Raw genomic sequence first — 21551 nt, 5'->3', positions numbered from 1 at the left:
ACGAAGACATGGTGAGGCATATCTAAACATTTATTGGCTTGGAATTTTCTGGCACTGGTGAAAGATACCAACCCTTAAATTCAAGAAGCCCAAATGATTATTTAAACAAGATAAATAAAAAGATATTTACCTAGACATGTCATAATGAAACTAAGTACCAAAGACAGAGAAAATATTCAGCAAAAGGGAAAGGAGGGAATTTTTTACAGACTATCAGCTGATTTCTTGAAAGCAACAATGGAAGCCAGAAGACAGAAGAATTCTTATTTTCTTCAGGACACTTAAGATACATGCCAGTTAAGAATTCTATACCAAATGAAATTATCTTTAAAGAATTAAGCTTTTGGGTCCCCAGGGTGACTCAGTTAAGCATACAATTCTTCGATTCCACTCAGGTCATGATTTCAGGGTCATGGACCAAGCCCCACGTTGGACTCCACCCTGGGCGTGGAGCCTGCTTATGATTCTCCTTCTCCCTCTGCCCCTCTTCCCCCCCTCCTCTCAAATAAAGTGTTAAAAAAAAATTAAGCTTTTGTCAGACTAAAAACTGAGTTTTTTCCACCAGCAATACAAAGAAAATGACCTTGATATAGTACTGAGATTCAAGAAAATAAAGGTGACAGATAAATGTAAATGAATGTTAATGCTAGGAAATTATACTATTTACTTAAGGTTTTAAGAACTGATTAAAGTAAAATGACAACAATATCTTAAAGCCAAGAGGAGCTTGGTAAACTGAGTTACTATTCTAAGGTCTTTGTGTTTTCTGCAAGTAAAGGTACCAATTAATTACAGACCTTGTTAGATATACTATTTTAGTTTTTAAAGTAACCAAAGACTAGAATCATACACCTATGAAAAACAATAAATTCAAATGAGGGCATCAAATTAGAAAATAAAATGGTAAAACTCAATGTCTAGTTGGATTTTCAAAACACTTCAACCAGAAGCAACAGATCTAAGTTAGAAAAATACCATGCAAACACTGGACAAAAAAAGCTGGTGTAGTTTATTAGCATTAAAAAACTGACATTACAAGTTTTTAAAAAAGACATTACTAGAGATAAAAATGGTTTCTTCAGTCATGCCTGGCTGGCTCAATCAGTGCATGCGACTCTTGATCTCATGAGTTCAAGCCCCACAAAGGACATAGAGCTTACTTTAAAAAAATTAAAAAATTAAAACTAAATAATTTTTAAAAAATAGTTCCTTCATGATAATAAAAGATTCAATTCAGGAAGATAGCAATTCCCTTTTTTTAAAAAGAATTTTTTTGGGGGCGCCTGGGTGGCTCAGATGGTTAAGCGTCTGCCTTCGGCTCAGGTCATGATCCCAGGGTCCTGGGATCGAGTCCCGCATCAGGCTCCCTGCTCCTTGGGAGTCTGCTTCTCCCTCTGCTTCTCTCTCTCTCTATCCCTCTGTCTCTCATGAATGAATAAATAAAATCTTAAAAAATAAATAAATAAATAAATAAATAAAAAGAATTTTTTTTTTAATTTATTTGGCAGGGGGAGAGAATGAGCAGGGGAGGGGCAGAGGGAGAAGGAGAGAATCTCAAGCAGACTCCCTGTTGAGCACAGAGCCCAACTCAGGGCTAGATCCCAAGACCTGAGATCATGACCTGAGCAAAACAAGAGTCAGATGCTCAACCAACTGAACCACCCAGGCACCCCCGGGAAGACAGCAATTCTTCATCAGCTTTAAAACCTTAAAACAAAAACTGAAAAATACACAAATCCAGAATTTTAAAACTCCTCTCTCAGTAACTGATATTAACTAGACAACCAAAAAATATATTAGTTTGGATACAGATGTGAACAATATTATCTATAGACCTAATGGGGACAAATATAATACTGCAAATACACATTCTTTTCAAGCACACATAGAATACTGTCAGAAACTATCCATACACTAGGCCTCATAAAGTAAACCAACAAATTCAAAGAAATGAAATCACACAGAGCATATTCTCTGACCACAATGAATACAAATGAACAGAAATCAATAGCAAAAATAGGACTAGAATATCCCACAGTGGGAAAGTAAGCACACTTCCAGAGCAGTATCTAAATACTTTTACCAGGGCGCCTGCGTGGCTCAGTTGTTAAGTGTCTGCCTTTGGCTCAGGTCATGATCCCAGGGTCCTGGGATCAAGCCCCACATGGGGCTCCCTGTTCCGTGGGAAGCCGCCTTCTCCCTCTCCCTCTGCCCCTGCTTCTGTTCCCTCTCTGTGTCTTTCTCTCTGTCAAATACATAAATAAAATCTTAAATACATACATACATACTTTTACAGTCAAATGGCAATTAACTCTAAGTTCATTATCCATTGGCAAGGTTTAGATCGCTTTTTCTCTGACTGCCCCACTAAAGTTCACCTGAAATATTGTATATTCAAGTTTTTAAAAATCTTGCCTTAAATCTCTGTGTTTCTGCATATTACAACTCCGAAGAGCTCCACAGCATTTTGCAAATTTAGTTATGTCATTAAATACTACAAGGGGACACATGTACTAGACAACCATGTTTCATCTATTTCTCTCTATTCAATATAGTCTCACAGATTCTTATAGAAGCTGTAACATACTACCTGACAAGTCTATCCCACAACACCCACCACAAGTTAACTAGAGTTCAGTACTCTGTAAATGACCTATGCTAGATCACTCAGAGACCTTCCCAAAGGTACTTCAGATTGGGTACCTAGACTGTCAAGTGCAAAGTCTGGCATTATGTTTAAGACAGGCACATTAGGAAGGAGTCTTGAGAGAGAGAGAGATAAAGCAGACACACACACAGTAGAGACAACAGGTTAAGAATATCTGAACTGTTGGCTTCAGTTAATTGCTCCTGAGGCTCAGCTTCCTGATTCCATCCTCAAAAGATTTCATTAGACAAACATGGGTAGTTGATCTCAAGTAATAACTCTAGGTGACCCAGTATCCAATTAACGCTTGAATGTTTTTTTAAGTCCTAGTTTACTTTTAAAATAAAATCTTAAAAGGAGGGGAGGGGACACCTGGGTGGCTCAGTGGTTAAGCGTCTGCCTTCGGCTTAGGTCGTGATCACAGGGTCCTGGGATCGAGCCTTGCATCGGGCTCCCCGCTCAGCGGGGAGCCTGCTTCTCCCTCTGCCTGCTCTGCCTGCCACTCTCCCTGCTTGTGCTCGCTCTCGCTCTCTCTGACAAATAAAATCCTTAAGTCCTAGTTTACTTTTTATGCCTCCAAATTCAGATGTTCTTTCAAGTCTAACTCAGTCATGGAGATTCACTGTTTTCTCCAATAGCAGTAACAAGGACAAAACTATAAAGTTTTTGTATACTGTTTTTCTATATGAATACTTGTAACATAGGTCTCTCTCTTTAATCCTAACAATCCCAGAATTGTAGCAAGAACAAATATTACTCATATCTAACAGAAGAGATTCAAAGGAAATTCATCTATGCTTAAGTATCTAAAATTGAAATCAGATTATTATTCCAGTTTCCTGACTCTCAGACCAATAATCTTATAAGATGCCTTTTTTAAAAGTATAATTTCAGGGGCGCCTGGATGGCTCAATCAGTTGAGCAGCTGACTCTTGATTTTTGGCTCAGGTTGTGGTCTCGGGGTGGTGGGATCAAGCCCCACATTGGGCTCCACGCTCCACAGGGAGTCTGCTTGGGATTTTTTTCCCTCTACCCCACCCCACCCCCGCTCTCTCGATCACTCTCTAAGATAAAAACATAAATCTTTTTTTAAAAAGTATAAATTCATATGCATCAAATCCAGTTTGTAACTTTCGATATGTAACCCTAAGTGAAAAAAATTCAACAGTAAGTGATAACACGTACAGTTCCACTAAAATAAGATACCACTCTAAAAACTGTATCAATAGCATTGCTGAATACACTAAAATCAGTATCAAGAAATCATAAAATTTAGTATTCTTTTCCCATCCTTTATTAAAATTTAAAAGAGAAAAATATTAAGATGAAAGACATCTAATACAACTTGTAGTAGCAGTAAAAGCAAGAGAAAGAGAACTGAACGAAACCACAGCCACCGAATTTCTATGTGCAGTCATTTCTCACCCACAAATAAAAAAATAGCCAAAACAAACTAGAGGAGAGGTAGAAAGAGGAAGCAGTGCCAAAACATAAAAGAGGACAGTTGCGTCTGTTCTGGAAAAAAAGAGTCACCAGGAAGCATAAACCAGAAGTGACAAAAGGGTTAAGGACGATTTCGTTTTGTGCTGAGACATCAGCTAGCCCTGGCCCTCTTTTAAAGTGAGGTGAGCAATGATAACGTTAGAATGTCTGGCAGGATGCAGGCAAGACTCAAAGGAACTCTGGGAAGCTCAGACCAGTGAAAGAGCAAAACTGTGGAGTGAAAACCGACAGACTACTACCAGAAGCACTTATTTCAGAAGAAAAATGCAAGCCTTCCTTAGGGGAGGAGATACATCTCTCAGGGTGTGGAAATATGAAAACTCTTCCTGTATCTGCCCAGAAGAGAGTGGGGTGAGAAGGCAAAGAAAGAGGGCATTTCAGACAGAGAGACAGCTTCCGAAAGGCCTGGGGGTGAGGGGGGAGGCCTGGGGAGGAGATAAATGAACGAATGAATCGACAGGAAATAGCCGGAGGGGAGTTTAAGAGGAAAGTCTGAAAGCACCTCAACAAATGAAATGACAAAAGAAACTCCAAAGAAGTAATGCACACCTAAACTCTGCCAACCTAACTGCATATCAAAGACAGTAACATAGAAAGTGCTAATATGTCTTTCAAAACAAAACATTCTGTATAAACTTCTAAAAAAAATAAGAAAATGAATGGAAGTTTGTAGAAGCCAATCAAAAATTCAATTTTTACATGTTGGACTTCTACCTTGAAATATCAAAAAGAACTGGCAAACTGCTCCCTACCAGGTAGAACCAGCACTCTTGAGTTTGGTTCTGAAGTAAATATGGCATCTTCCAAGAATAGTTTCCTATCCAGCCTTCTCCAAGTGACACTGTTACAGCCAACAAATAAGCATAGTTTCTAGCTAACAGGCTGTTTAAGTTCAAATAATAATTTCAAGTAGAAAAATTATCAAAAGGGGGTTTGAACCCTCCTTGGAGGATAAATCCAAGTACCAAGTAGTTTCCATCTGCAGTCCCATACTACAAAATGGGCAAGGCTACTTTTTCTAATTGGTATGATTTTAACTAAGAGAAAGACAGTACATCACATCTGAATCGTCAATTCTAAAACTTAACCCTAAAAGTTTACAGAAAATCCAATGAGTACAGGGTTTATTTTGGAGCAATGAAATGTTCTGAAATTAGACCATGGCGATGGTTGCACAACTCTGTGAATATATTAAAAACACTGTAGATTTTAAATGGGTGAATTGTATGGCATAAGAATTATGTATCTGGATAGAGCTGCTTAAAAAAATTCTGTTTTGCTTTGAAAGTGTTTCCTGCCTTCCAAAGTACTGCATAAAAAGGAAAATTCTAAAGCTGTTGCTTTTAGATCTTCAAATATGTCAACAAACAAAATGTAACATGCCAGGCTCTTCCCAACAGGTATTGAAAGGTACTATAAACCAACTGACATTTTAAAGACAAATAATCATCATTTAAGAATGAAAAGGCTCCTACGTAGAAAGGAATATTTTCTAATGCATTTACTAAACCTGACTGATAATCCAATTTCTTCACTACTTATACATTTTCCTATTCTCTATTCTAATAAAGTAATGATGCTTTTTACTTCATAGTCCTTACATTGGTTAGAAAGTCATTAACTTTTTCTTGTTTCCCAACAATGTCATTAAATATAAAAATAAAATGAAAACCAGAAGTATTTACATAGGAACTGACAACTATATTCCACAATACCTAATAATGGATCAATTTAAGCAATTAATTTTTTCTAAAGCAAACAAAACAAGAATAATTCAATCCAACATGGATACTATCACTTACCTGTTCCAAAAGAAGTTCTTCTAGGACTCAAAAAGTCCAGTGATCCAAATGGAAGTACTAGTTTACTTTCTATCAAAACTTTAACAAACCTAAAGACTGAGGGACAGATATTCTAGATATGTAGACTCGTAAAAATGTACTCAATCAACAGATGTTTGCAGTCCAACTGTGCAAAAGGCACTGATGTGTCTTTTAAGTCAGAAATAATTGCTTTAAGGAAACTTTAAAATTACCTTTAAACTTTAAAGCTTTAAACTTTAAAATTAACCACCTAAGTTAAAACAAAAAATCCAAAACTATAGCAACCAGTTCTTCAAGAATTTTCATTGATCAGGTTTGGGGCCACCCACTTTAAAAAAAGGAAAAGAAAGAATGCCTGCTGAAGGAAAAGCAGATTGCCCTGAAGTGAAAAATAAAAAAATTTAAAAATGAAGGTAGGGTGGGGGAAGAGGGGAGGGCATACTATCAACTCCAGAGAGGTTTACATTAATGTCCTTAAGACTAGAATTCTTTACTGAGTACTTTTTTTATTCCTCATATACAAATTAAAAAAAAGATATCTCTGCTCCTGGTTTATTAACTGTATGAGATGTACCCACACATCTAAAAACCAAGGGCGGGGAACCAGACGAACACAGGTCATTTTACACCAGGAGAATCACTTCCTCTATGTAGAGCACTTCGGAGCAGTGCCTTTACCTATATTTCCTCACATTTCAGCCTTTGCAATGGTCACACCTGTTTTTTGGAGGGGAGGGAAGAATGAGGGGCACCAAGGCCAAGACTTACTAGTTGGGATATGGGAGTGCCAGGTCTTACTCAGCTACTCAATTACTGAAAGGGCTAATCTCTCCCCAATGGTTATTTACCTACCACTGGGGAAGCAGACAACAGTAACACTGGATAGTACTGGGAGGAAAATTAAGCAATCAGTAGAGAGAATAAAGGAGGGGGGACTACACACAGGAGAAGGCAGAAGGTAACATTCCCTACCCAAATTCCATCTATCCCACACTCTTCCCTGCTAAAAGAATCCTGCCTTATAGGGGGTAAAAATCCCTTCACCTCTGAGGAAGGAGGCTACTCCCTGGCCCCTAAGGGATGAGTCATGATTGGGCCAAAGCCAGTATTTTTTCTCAAACTCTAAGATTAGAGCCTTGAAATCAATTTAGACCAGGGGTTCATAATCAGGAGTTCATGAACTTGGATTGAAAAAAATTTCACTAACCTCTAACTGAAATTTAACATTTCCTTCCATCCTGAATAGGCAACAAACCACAGCATTATTGGCAGTAGTGTTGGCTTTGCACCAAGAGAAATCACAGATATTATCCTATCACATTACAATTGTTGCAGATACCTCAAAATATCATTTACACCCGTCACTGCTTTCAACAGCTGCTAGATCATGTTATTGAAAATGCTAATAAAGAAATGTCTTACTATTTTACAGCATACTAATTTAAGTTTAAGAACTAGATTTCAACATTTGATATACTGGGGGTTTTGTCTTATGCAATTATTTTAGGAATTTAAAATTATTTTGAGGAGTCCACAGCTTAAGACTGTGAAATGGTCCACACGACAGAAAAGGTTAAGAATTCTCGGACTTAAAAGGTCGTAACCAGAAGTTTTAAATTAAATAGAGAATAGCAGCATGCCGAATGCTTAAGTACTGTTTGACATTTACTTCAGTGACATACACATTTCTACACATACACTGGTGAAGCAAAGTAGGGCATTTCTTATCATGGACTGAAGATCAAAAGAATTTAAAAGCCAGTGGTTTAAACCTATATTCATACAATTACACCATTACTCTTATTTTTGTCAGAGGTATGCCCTAGCTCTCCCCAAATAAAAGGTATGATGAAGTATGCTCAGCATCCTTCAGGAATACTTTTGCTTTCTCTCCAATAAACAAATAGTCTTCAAAAATTAAAAAAATATATATTAAAGTGTCATTTTAATTGCCTATTAAATTTACTAACACCTAAATTATGACATCTGAAAAATAGTAAATTCACACTGTTGACTGTAATTTCATACATTTATAAAAACTGCGAAAATAAGTCATTTAAAAAGAACTATTATATGGTTCTTTTATATAGAAAAAAGCTATTAAACTCCTTCTAGGAGCCAATACCCTAATCAAAAAAATTGTAATACAGCAACTATCATCTGATCACCTCACTGGGAACAAGGCTCTGTGCTAAGCACTTCTCTCTCACTAAAAACTCAAAAGAATCCTATAAAGTACGATTTTCCTATACTTTATACCTTAATAACTTGCCCAAGATCAAACAACCAGGAAACCAGAACCCAAATTCACCCTGCTGATGCGTCCACCCATACTATCAAATGATCTCCTTCAACCCTAAAACTCTTAACACTCAGGGAATTCCAAGATGTTATCAGAGAAATCCATCTTCTCAAACCTGTCTTTTTAGATAGTCTATCAACAAAGGAAAGAAAAGCTTCCTCTCAAAAAGAATGGTTATTAACAATAATAACGCATGGAGCACTTATCCTTTGCCCGCCATTGTTTCAAAGTTTTACATAGTAACCAATTTAATCCTCACAACACACCTAAAATAGGTATTACTATCATTCCCATTTTACAGATGCAAAACTGAAGCCAAAAAAAAGGTGACTAACCCAAGGTCACAAAGTTAATTGTATCAGAGCCAGGGTTTAAGTTAAATCCCAGTCTTTGCTCTTAGCCACTTACACCAAATTCCTTTATCACTTACGTATTATTACGTTACCTTTTTTTTTTTTTAAAGATTTTTATTCACCTATTTGAGAGAGAGAGAGAGAATGAGAGACAGAGAGCACGAGAGGGAAGAGGGTCAGAGGGAGAAGCAGACTCCTCGCTGAGCAGGGAGCCCAATGTGCGACTCGATCCCGGGACTCCAGGATCATGACCTGAGCCGAAGGCAGTCGCTTAACCAACCCAGGCGCCCTACATTACCTTTTAAGACATACAGATGTCATTTCCAAATCCTGTGAACCAAGTAAAGGCAGCAAGTAATACTCTGGAGCAGGGGGTTGGCAAACTATGGCACACAGGCCAAATCTAAATCTGGACCACTGCTTCCTTTTGTAAATAAAGTTTCATTTAAACAAAAGCAATGGCTGCTTTTGCCCCACAACAGCTGAGTAATTACAACAGAGAAGACATGACCCACAAAGCCAAAAATATTTGCTGTCTGGCACCTTATAAAAAAAAGTTTGCTGACCCCGGTTCTGGAAGACAGTGTAAAAGCCTTCCTCTAAACCATCTAAATTAATATACATTTTTTCTTCATCATTATAAATAAAAACAGCAGCAGCTATCACTGAAGTATATACTACTTATGCAAGATCCTAAGGGCAACCCATTTTATACAAAAGAAAACTAAGCCTCAGAGGGTTTAAATGACTTATCCAAGATCACCTAGCTAGCACAGGGAGGAACTTGTTTAAATTAGAGTTCCTTGCACCAAGGCCCATATCCTTTGTATAGGGAGGGCACTGCCTTCAAAATATGTAAATGTGTATAGCCATGAAAAAGCAAAATTGTTTATGAAAACTGACTAAAGTTTCACAATAAAAACACCAACTTTAAAAAGAAAAATGTTCATGTAAATGTATGCACAAATATTAATTGGCTCATACTTTCATCTTATTTTCCATTATACCCTATTTATACATTTCCAGTTATTCCAATTGGGTTTATGAATAACCCAGGGATACTCAAAACACAGGAAGAATATATGGTACATTCTCCCTATGTAAAGTTGTGGGGCAAAAAACTCACTTAAATAAACACAGAAAATAAACACAGCATGTAGAATGTATTTACTCAGTACAATTAACTCTCCTTGGCCACCGAAAAATTCTACCCTCTTCTGAAGCAGATTCTCATCCACCCTCATTACACTTCTTGTGCAGAATGTCCAACTCTCTTCTATTTACCCCCTTACCTACCCATCCCCAGCCCACCTACCTCCCCATTTCCCATCCCTCCTCCGGTGGAGACTGACCTAGGTACCAGTAAGCCAAGGGAAGGATTCAATAGAGGTTGGTTGCTGTTGCTATTATTCATAGAGCCTTTTCTTGTTATTCTGAACCCATTCATCTCCCACACTAGACTGGTCTACATCACTGTTAGACTATATTATACATATTTATAGTGAAAATCACAACAGAGAGATAACAAGGAATTGAATTTGGAATTAAATGTGATCAAGTATACATGGATGAAGATAACTATTCTGAGAAGTATGTGAGTAATATTTTTACCACATTCTCTGTTCTTAACAGCTAGTCACCTGATAAGACATCTGAATAATGTCTTAAAATTCAGTTTAAGAGTTTTTATAGTTACTTTTATTCCCAACTTTATCTCCTTCCCTAATGAGACTATAAACTCAAGGCCAAGGACCACATCTTACATATCTTCCTAATCCTAAATCCTGATTTAGGACTTTAAATAAATATTCAAAAAGATCTGTAATAATACATACCATTTGCTTATTACTCATATACATTAATTCTATGTCCACCACTGACTTCAGACTACCTACGCTGAGAGCAGACATCTTACGTATTTTTCTAGGTCTGAGTGTTGCTAATGCAATTTAAGCAACACCTCTAAAAGATAAATGCAGCAGTTGCTGAAACCAGCCTAATTCCTTCCACTGGACCATGACTCTAATACTGGACCCTAAGACAGACCTAACTGCAGAATGTTTTTTTAGAACCACTGTTTTACTAAGTCTCTGACTATATGTTCCTTAAAAGATTAAGCCATTCCTAACTTTAAAACTCTTAATTAATATGGAAACTTCCCAAATCCTTTACTATCGCATTAAAAATTTAAATAAACTCAGCAGGCATCCTGTAAAAAGTTCTAAGTATCTCTAAATATAGTAAACCCTGAAAAGTTAATTGGGCATTATGAATCATCTTATTTTTCTTTTTTAGTAACAAGGAAGAATTAACGCATGCTGAATGGAAGTAAATGCAGGAGTTAAGCTGAAGGTCCATCCCACAGAAAAGAAAACGCTGGTATTCCAGCAAACACGAAGTTTACAGATTCTTTAGCTGAATCAGGAACTAGGAACTGAGGGGCGCCTGGGTGGCTCAGCGGTTAAGCATTTGCCTTTGGCTCAGGTCATGATCCCAACATCCTGAGATCAAGCCCCGCATCGGGCTCCCCGCTTGGCAGGAAGCCTGCATCTCCCACTCCTACTCCCCCTGCTTGTGTTCCTGCTCTCGCTGTCTCTCTCTCTGTCAAAAAAAAAAAAAAGAACTAGGAACTGAGTGTCATTTAACACCAGTGCCACAACGGAGATCCCCAAATGATGGGGGTTTACTATCTCTTCCATAATTCCTTTCAGAATCCTTAGTTTGTGTGATGAGAAGATACCTGGAGAATAAATGGCATGGCCTAATATACAGGCAGCTGAAAAGTAATACTAGATGGTTCAAAGAGGCAGAAGCGGATTATCTTACAGTGCCACACCAAAGGCTGAAATTCCCCAAGTCTTACCTCATAGCAGCAACTGGAAGGGCAAACTTTTCAAAAAGACCGGGTGAAGAGTAAAGTAAAAAAAGAATGAACTCTGCAATTAACAGTCTAGTTTTCCGAGAAAAGTATTTTGAGGTCAAGATGTGTAAATTAACACTGAAGTTCCTAATGACAGTTGAGAAATAATTAGGAAACTAGTCTGATTACATACAAAGCTACAAACTACTGAAATCTTCTAAAAAATCAGCCTAATTGTTGCCATCTACTGGGAGAAAGGCAGAAATGCTTGTAGGTCTGGGACGGAGGGGTAGACTTCAAGTCTAATTCCCTCGAGACTAGGCTGCTTTCCCTAGGTGGATACAAGGAAATGTGTTTAATAAAGGAAAAATTAGGAAGCTGCACGAATGCCTTGAATTAAAAAACACTCTTGTCTCTTGTATTAGTAAAATACACAGCCTTCATAAACGTTTTTATTCCAAAGTCCACGAACCCCCACAAATTTTGTGCTATACAGCTTTAACAGGTGTAAGTCATGAACTTGCACTAACTGCTAACATCTCTCCTATTTCCACACAAGAATAAAATGAATTCAAACTGCAATCAGCAAAGTCTACAAGAATACTCTAGGAACAAAAGCTGGTGTAAGAAAACTAAATATTATTGCTACCAGAGCCCTGAATGAAGTTTTATTCTCTGTATCTTTAGTTTCCCTTTAGCCACCAGCTAACCTCATTTCCTAATTTTGAAATCCTGTTTTGTGTACTTTTATAAAATAACAGGGATAACAAATAGTCTGCTATGACATCAACCAAAGTGCTAGGCAAATATTTCACTAAGATATTTAACTTGATTAAACAGGTAATATTGGGGTGCCTGGGTGACTCAGTTGGTTAAGTGACCAACTCTTGATTTTGGCTCAGGTCATGATCCCCACATCAGTCTCCTTGCTGAGCATGGAGCCTGCTTGAGATTCTCATTCTCCCTCTCCCTCTACCCCTGCAACCCCCCCTCGGGAAAAACAAATGAAAGACCCCAAAAGAACAGGTAATATTAACTTGCACTTTTGAAAAGTATATAAATACTGGGACGCCTGCGTGGCTCATTCAGTTAAGCGTCTGACTTCAGCTCAGGTCATGACCTTGGGGTTGTGGGATCAAGCCCCACATTGAGCTCCCCACTCCTGGGGCTCCAGAATCTGCTGGAGATTCCGCACTCATGAGCTCTCTCTCTCAAAAGAAATAACTAAATTTTTTTTTCTTTTTTAAGTATGTAGGGGCGCCTGGGTGGCTCAGCTGGTTAAGTGTCTGCCTTCGGCTCAGGTCACCATCCCAGAGTCCTGGGATGGAGCCCCGCGTCAGGCTCCCTGCTCAGCGGGGAGTCTGCTTCTCCCTCTCCCTCTGCCCCCCCACCCCACTCGTGCTCTCACTCACACTCTCTAATTTTTTTTTAAAATTATGTAAACACTGAAGCCACAATTTGCTTTTCTTAAAACACCGTGTTTTTTACTGCATTACATGCTTAGCAGAAGTTTCTCTTATAAAGAGGGCTGACATTACTGAGGAACTCAAAAAATCAAGTATTAATTTTGAAATAGTACTCTGAATTAAAAAAAACCTGAATATAAACAATAGATGCATGTGTTAAGACAGAATGACTGCCACCTTCCATTAACGGGGACGAACTCTATGACTGAACAGAGTAACAGGAGTCATTAGACAGCTCCTGCTTACCTAACAGAGGTACTCTAACTGCTAAGTAGGGAAACTAAACAAGGTAGGGCAACTAAGCAAGAAGTTTTACCTCCACTGCTTCTTTCACCCCCAAACTTAAAATAACCCCTACAGTATACAGTCCCAGAAAGGGAAGCCATTTCATAGAAAGGTAAGGTCCAAATAAGATCTGAAAGCACTTTTTCTTTGTAGATCATTTACAAATTAAATATTTCTGTATACTTTTTTCATGTCACCGCCTATTCAGGGATCAACAATAAACTCAACATGTCTGTTCGTTAAATCTAATTTTGTAATTTCTCCCATTTAAGAACCTCAATCATCTCAGCCTGACTTCCTATTTCATAAATGTGGACCCTCTACTCCAAAGGGCCAGTTTATCTGATCATTAGACCCTCACCTCAATTTCACCTCTTTAAGCTCCCCGTTCTTCTCTACCTACCCAAACAATTGAGGCCAGTTCCAGTCCCTTGTCTCTCCATAAAGTCTTCCTCAACCTAGTCAACTCCAACCTAGGACTGAACCTCTAAGCTTCTGAGTACCCACTCTGTAAAACTCAACTCTGTACTTAACAATATGCACAATGTTAGATGTTGTGTTCTGTCGTCAGAGTTTGAACTCATCTACAATAAAGTACCACAACTCTTCAACATGAGATCCCATTTTATAAATCTATTTCTCCTCAGCATTTTTCAAGAGGATTTGGAACCAGAAATGCACATGCATTACTTGCTGAGGAAATATTTTCACAATGAAGGCACTTCCACCAATTTATTCAGTAAAGCCAAATTTCATGCCCTAATTTATCAGTTTCTTAATTTAGATTCTCATATTCTACATTTAGAAAACCTGCATTTAGAGTATCTACAGGAGGGACACCTGGGTGGCTCAGTCAGTTAAGCGCCTGCCTTCGGCTGAGGTCATGATCCCAGGGTTCTGGGATCAAGTCCCACATAGGGATCCTTGCTCAGAAGGGAGCCTGCTTCTCCCTCTGCTTGCCGCTCGCCCTGCTTGTGCGTTCTCTCTCTGGCAAATAAATAAATAAAATCTTAAAAAAAAAAAAAAAGAATATCTACAGGATATTTCTCTATGCTAAACACTATACTATATATAGTTATCAAGTAGATTCAACCAGCTAAGTGATTTTCAACTAAATGAAACCATGGAACTCAGGACAAGAACCTTCTGTATTCCTCCCAGCAGAGACCTGGCACGCAGTAAGCACTACATAAATATGTATTGATAAACACCTTTTTACCTGCTAGTAAACATAATTCCCAAATGCTAAACCTAAGGTAGCAAAGTTAGTAAAATAGTCTAGTGCCTTAACAATCCCTTAAAATGGGGATTTTCATGAGCCCTAATTCTGAAAAATTTATATTCTAGCATCCTACACACAGGGCTGAGAAATGAAACCCTGAGAAATGAAAATAAGCAAGCTGACTGAAACTATGGCAAATGGTGCTACTATTATTTCACAATATAATTCCTCAATGTGTCACCAAAACAAACTATCACTGCCATGTACAATGCAGGTCAGGAGCCTGTGCCAGCCACCGTGGTGATGGCAGAATGAGAGCTTTATCGCAAGAAGCCGAAGATCTAGTTAAGAAGAAGTAAGTGACTAATTAGAAAACAGATGGTGAAAGCAGTAACTAAAACTAACAAAATGCTATGGAAGGGAGAAGTGAGGAGTAAAACTCTTACAGGAGGTACTGGAAGAAAGTGAAGTGTGTACCTGTAGCTACAAGAGACCCAAGATGAGGGAAGGGTGTCGATCCAGGTAGACTTAACAGTCAAAGTCCATCAAGAAAGCTGAAGTTGCTGGAGTGTGTTCAGAGAGGAACAAGCAGCTTGATCTGACTGCAGGCAGCCAAAGGTGCAAAACAGACAAGATTACAAAATACTGGGGCCATGGCAGAAGTTACAGCATGTTCATGTATTTACTATTTACAAGGCAACCACAAGCACTTGGTTTTCAAGAAGATTAAAAGAAAGGGGGGGAGGGAGAGGCCCTCCATATGATCTCCATGAACCTACTCTCTAAGGACACAAAGCAGCTTAAATTACAACTCAACAGTGAATTTCAGACGGGCTATCTGTAAAAACTCATTGTGGGGTTCCAGGGCATCACACATGTTTTACCAGTAGGACTTCACATTGAGTTAATCTGACCTTAAGAAGATATAGCACAAGGTACATCTATTTATTCAGAATGCTGCCCACGGGTGGAATGAGTAGGAGTTTTGAAGTCAGGGCAGAACTCACTGGTTATGACAGCCAACAAGTTGATTAAAATACACACTGAAATGCTGTAACTTCAAATCTTGAAGACTTGCTGATAGACACTTCAGCTTATAAATAGCCTTCAAAATCCACATATGGGTAATAACATCATATTTATAGAAATAATATATCCTTTCTAAAAAAGAAACAAAGAAACGAAACAAAAATGATGTATAAAACTCAACTGCATAAATATATATGCATCGTATCAATATATTTAGGGCCTCAGTGTAGAATTTAAATGATCAACTATTATATGTAAATGGGATTATTAAAGACTATGAAATGGCTTGTCCTCATTTTTTTAATACATGACTTAAAGTAACTTGTAGTCTCTAAAACATATCCAATAGATTAAAAAGAAAACTTTCAAAATCTTTTTTAGCATCAACTATGATTCAAAAAGTTTGTCAAGGGGCGCCTGGGTGGCTCAGTCGTTAAGTCTGCCTTCAGCTCAGGTCATGGTCCCAGACCTGAGATGGAGCCCCGCATTCGGCTCCCTGCTCAGCAGGAAGCCTACTTCGCCCTCTCCCACTCCCCCTGCTTGTGTTCCCTCTCTCACTATATCTCTCTCTGCCAAATAAATAAATAAAATCTTAAAAAAAAAAGTTTGTCAAAACAAGACGTTAAACCGTTACAAATTATTTTCACTTACAGCAATATTTTGTTCTCACAAAACTTGTTCCTTTAATAAGGATTCAAAGATTCCTTTATACAGGCCAGACACTGTGCTAGAGGGATTAAAAAAAAGGGGGGAAGATGGACTTGAAGGAATTCATAATCAACTAAAGAACACTATTGTATCTTCAAAAACTCTCCAGTCTACATATGTAAGTATGTTCTAGGTAGAAGGGTGTTACCAAATAAGGCAATGGCAATGAACCAGTGAGGAAGGGCCCTGTGTTCCAATCTAGCTTCATAGCCTAACCTCCTAAATACATTGTCTAGCATACAAATGACAATTAAATCTAGGTTAGGTGGCAATAACCACACTCCGGATTAGGCACTTGAAACTCACTATTCGCTCAAGGTCACAAAGACGGAAAAGGCAGTCAAGACCACTACCCAAGTCTTCTACCTTCAAATCAGATGTTCACTTGAACAATAAATGCTGTTCTCTAATGAAAAGGACAGAGTGGCAAGCAGTTTTTTTCACTCTAGACCACTAAAATGACTTTTTAAATCAAGCAGAGCTGCAAAACTATTACTAATAGCTTCTGCACACTCAAGACAAAACATGTAGGTCTGGATAATGGACAAGTTCCTTTTTCTTCTGGCCAACCCAGTTTAATGAAACTATAAGAATCACAACCAAACTCTGAAAGGCCTCAGAGAAGAACTGTGAAGCAGACTTAACTCAGCCTAGGAAACAATTTCTCTTGCCCATCACCTAAAATCAGTAAGTCAGGGTATTAGATTTAAAGAACTGCATTGTTAAAAATCCAGAACACTCGCCAAGTTAAATTTTACTTAAAAAATCAAGAGACTGGGGCGCCTGGGTGGCTCAGTTAGGCGAGTGCCTTCGGCTCAGGTCATGATCCTGGAGTCCCGGGATCGAGTCCCACGTCGGGCTCCCTGCTCAGCAGGGAGTCTGCTTCTCCCTCTGACCCTCTTCCCTCTCATGCTCTGTCTCTCATTCTCTCTCAAATAAATAAAATCCTTAAAAAAAAAAAAATCAAGAGACTGGTTCAGCATCAGTCTATTTACCTATTTACTCTAACAGTGAGCACCCACTGTGTGTCAGTGTAACCTAGCAGACCAGGTAGCGATTATAGAGAATAACTGCGAGGGGTTTAGGTGTTCAAGAAATCTGTATGAACTATACAGAGGCACTGAAAGAAAACACACAAATGTAAAGTTAACATTATATGTTAAGAACTACAAGCACCAGGATTATTGAACAATCTACAGATTCTATCTATGGTGTAATATCCATCAACTTCTTTCTTACTCTTCCTCCCTTTCCCGGCACTCAATGGTACAGCAGTCAGGAAGACATGAAGAGGCTGTGATCACAAAACCAAATAGCATCCTGAGGAATCTGTCCAGGCTAAGAAACTTCCCAAGCAGGAAGACTGGTTGCATAGTCAGCAAGACTAGGCTAACATTACTGGAAGGAAAATGGGTATTATTTTCAATCAGGCATATGAGTGCACCTTCATGCAAAACACAGTGATACAAGATAATCCTTGACTTTGGGAAGGCTATAATCCAGTTAGGGAAACAAAAGGAACACATGTCAACAAATTCAGCACTATAATCCCAAAATGGAGCTTATTTAGATAACCAAGAAATAAAAAGGAAAGGTCATGGGGTAGAAGTTTTTGAGGAAGTGATATGAAGGGTTGAGTTGAAGTGAACCTAAAATGGTTTAAATAATCGAAAAGTGCATGTCAGGCTGGCAGTAGCAAGAACATGAATGAAGAGGAAAAGCAACAAACAGGTTGCTTTTTCAACTTGAGTCCATTCAATTACCTCAGCAAACGGAAAGATAAAGGGTAAACTGTTATCCTATTTGCGTTCACTTCACCTCACCCCTCCCAATAAAAAAAAAAAAAAAAAAAAAAAAAAAAAAAAAAAAAAAATCCCCCTAAATCCTGTAAAGAAAACAGATCAAGATTTGGCAATATTTTCCCTTAATTGTAGTCTCTGACATTAGAAAGCTATTTTTTAAGACCCACAGACCTGAACACATACAGGTTATCAATAATAAAAATGTAAAGAGATTTCTCTAAGGATGATTAACAAATTTATTCAGTAGGAGATATGGTGAAAAAGTATCTACCATGCTGATGCAAATAATAATAATAAAAAAAATAACAGAAATTGAGCCCAAGTTCCACTACCAATTTGGCAGCAGTTTCAAAATATAAGTTGCTGTAACTTCTTATCTGCAACCTACCTTACATCAAGGTCACCCCCCTATCACCATCACTGGTGAGAAGCTCTTGTTTTTAACGACCTCAAAATAGCTACTGTAATTTTCTAAAACTAATGATAATATATTACACTTATTTAGCAGTTTGTAGTTTTTCACAGCCACCATATCCACTGGGTCTCAAAACTACCCAGTGAGGTAAAACAGCGATTACCCATCCCTACTTTACAGATAAAATAACTGGAGACCAGGGGTACCTGGGTGGCTCAGTCAGTTAAGCGTCTGCCTTCAGCTCAGGTCTTGTTCCTGAGGTCCTGGGATGGAGCCACACATGGGACTCCGTGCTCAGCGGGGAGTCTGTTTCTCCCTCCGACCCTGGTCATGCTCACTCGCTCTCTCTCTCTCAAATGAATAAAAAATCTTAAAAAAAAAAAATACGTAACTGGAGACCAAATAGGGTAAATGAATAGTTCAAGGTCACACAGCTACTAACTGGCAGTGTGTGAATTCCCAAGCCATTGTTTGTCTCTTTGCTGGGATGATGTGCTTAAAATAAGATCATAAAATCTTATCTAGATAACATAAATCCAGTAATCGTAAAAGTCAGAATGGAAAGGTAAATATTCAAATTTACTTTGCTAGGTGAAAACACTGATTTTACAATGGCTTAGGATCCCCTTAATTTTTAAAATAATTATTTTAGCTTAGCAGCTTCTGGAACTCTAACTGCCAAAAGTATTCTAAAACTTTTAGAAAGTAAATGAAAAACTAAAAAAAAAAAAAAGCCTGTTCACTCACACAAACTAAACAGTAACCATCAGCTCAGCAGACTTAAAAACCACTCAAACTCCTTAAAAAGTGGGAATCGAATAGAAACAATGATAACATTAATTACATTCTACATTAATTACATGGCAATTCTTAAATCCTTATGGATATCGGCACATTCATAGAAAAGCAGATGTGGACAAAGCCCACAAACTCCAACCATGTTAATATGTTCTCTTAAGCGTAAAATAAATGAAATAAAAACTCCCCAATCTCACACAAAGGCACACTAATAAATTAATATTTCTGGGCCTGAAAATGGAGCAGGGTTACTTCAAAAGAAATTTTGTTTACTTTAAAATTCACACTTAGTATTGATCTCTTTGCATAATGAAAAGAAACCTCAATAAAACCATCTGCCAACTGATTGTCTCTAAACCTGATAATGCCATTCCTCAACCTTAACCGCCCCCCTACTCCCCTCCACCCCGAGTAAATGCGACACACACACACACACACACACACACACACACACACACACACACACACACGCCTCACATATAGGCCTCTTGCCTTTTTCCCCAATAACTAGGACCTTTGTTCCAAGCGTCGGTTTTTTGCCCCACTCAATAGCTCTTTCAACTTTCTACCCTATATTTTTTGTTTTGTTTTGTTTTTAGAGAGAAGATCCTCAGCCTCAACTTTCTGGGTCTTTAAAAAATGAAATGCCAAAAATATCTACAGAGACTGGAGAGGAATAGAAAGTTGAACACAGCACTAAAGGGCCTACAAAACGGAGTAAAGCCCGGGGATCGGGTGATTTGGCAGCCCAGGCAAGATCCGGGGAAGGCCGACTAGGAAAGGAGACAGCAGGGGAGCAGTTAGACGTCCACTCAGAACACATTCACTGCGCTATTAAACGTACCCCCGCACCCCTCACACACGAACGTTTACTCACTGACACAGTCCCTCCTTCAATTAACTAACGAAGCAATTAAACTCTACCCACCGCCAGACACGATGCTTAAGCTAACCATCTCCAAAGTAAAACGGCGTTATCAAAAACCAACCAACCTGTCTTAAGGGTTTAGGAGCAGCCTCTTCCGTTCTCTCCTTACCACACAAGGGTAACCAATTCCCTCCCGTCCCCCCAGCGTTCAAATGTGTTAAGTTATTTCCTCCCGATTTGCATGTGTTTTTAAGTCTTTATTAATCTTCTTCCCTGTAGCAAATTAAGGATTTCTGTTATTCTGAGGAAGGAAGCGCCACCAAGGACAGGATTTGGGATTTTCCAACCTTCGTTATTTGAACTCCCCTGTAACTTGTTTCTGAACTAGAAACCCACTCACCATGGAGGAGGATGCAGAAGAGGGGGGAACTGAATGGACAAACGATGTAATAGGTTTTATGTAATCCACATATAAATAAATTAATCGCCTGATTCGCTTTGAATGCTAATAAGATTGGAGCGACAATTGGTCCACCTCCCTCCCAAGTCCTGGACCCCCACCCCCGATTTCCATTCTGATCTATTTAGAAGCATGCTCTGCTCTTCTCAGCCAAGTTTCTCGGCCTCTTTTCCAGCCCCCCTGCATGCCCGTCTCTTCGTCATCCTCACTCAGCCTCAACTTCCCACGGCTAAAGAAACTGCCCAGCGCAGACCCCGTCTCCGGCCTCGCCCGCCCACAACCCTCCCCCCTTGGCAGGAAACCCCTTACTGCGGTCTAAAGTCGCTCCGGCCTCTTCCCTCCTCTGACCCTCGCTTCCCACAACTGTTGTCACTCGAGCTGCTCCCTAGTTTCCATTTCCGGGCCGTCCCCGGCCCTGGAGCCTCCTCTCTCCCGGTTTCCGGGCCCCCCATCCCATTTCCGGGGAACCCTTGCCGTCTTCACACCCCCCACCTGCACTTCCGGCCCCCCACTTTCTCGCTTCCTAGACGCCCCCCAAGCTCCAAAGCCCACTTCCGGCCCCCCCGGCCACCACCGGGCTCCCCAAGACCCGCACGCCTTACCCTGGTTCCGTGAAGGGCCCTCCTCATCGCGGGGGGCCGGAGGGGGAACCCAGCTAACCCCCCGCTCCCGCCCGGCCCCGGTCTCCCTCGAGCGCCTCGAGCGCCTCGCCCGTCAACCCCCAGCCCGGTCCTTCCGCGGCCCCACCGCCGCCGCCGCCGGGAGCAGGCCGAGCGGGAGCCGAATCGCGAGGATGACACAACCAGGCTTCCTGGGACTTTCTGTTCCAGCTCCTCCCCACCCCCCCCGGCCGCCCCCCCAACCCCTCGGCACAACCCCCTCCCCCAAGCCTGGCCCGGCCGCTCAGAACTGCGCCCCAATTACCTAGTTAGGCCCCAAAGTCTCCGGTCCGGACTCGGTGGCGCGGCAGTAACTTCCACTCGCTCCCCCCCCCCCCCCCCCCCCCCCCC

At 39.7% G+C, this 21551-nt stretch overlaps 1 protein-coding gene across 11 annotated transcripts in view; it reads right to left on the bottom strand.

The window, feature by feature from the left end:
- The window catches only part of TRIP12 (thyroid hormone receptor interactor 12), a 136278-nt gene extending 114731 nt beyond the window's left edge, over positions 1-21547 (bottom strand). For all 11 annotated transcript variants that reach the window (XM_025889891.2, XM_025889906.2, XM_025889923.2 and 8 more), the window contains exon 1: positions 21466-21547. The gene's annotated coding sequence lies outside the window, so the exon portion shown is untranslated. The remainder of the gene's footprint in view (positions 1-21465) is intronic.
- Positions 21548-21551: the final 4 nt, after the last annotated feature.

The sequence above is a fragment of the Callorhinus ursinus genome, unplaced genomic scaffold (genome assembly GCF_003265705.2).
Source record: "Callorhinus ursinus isolate GAN/ISIS: 27379988/994484 unplaced genomic scaffold, GSC_fseal_2.0 scaffold2, whole genome shotgun sequence".
Taxonomy (NCBI): domain Eukaryota; kingdom Metazoa; phylum Chordata; class Mammalia; order Carnivora; family Otariidae; genus Callorhinus; species Callorhinus ursinus.
This window is presented reverse-complemented; position numbering and strand designations above follow the sequence as displayed.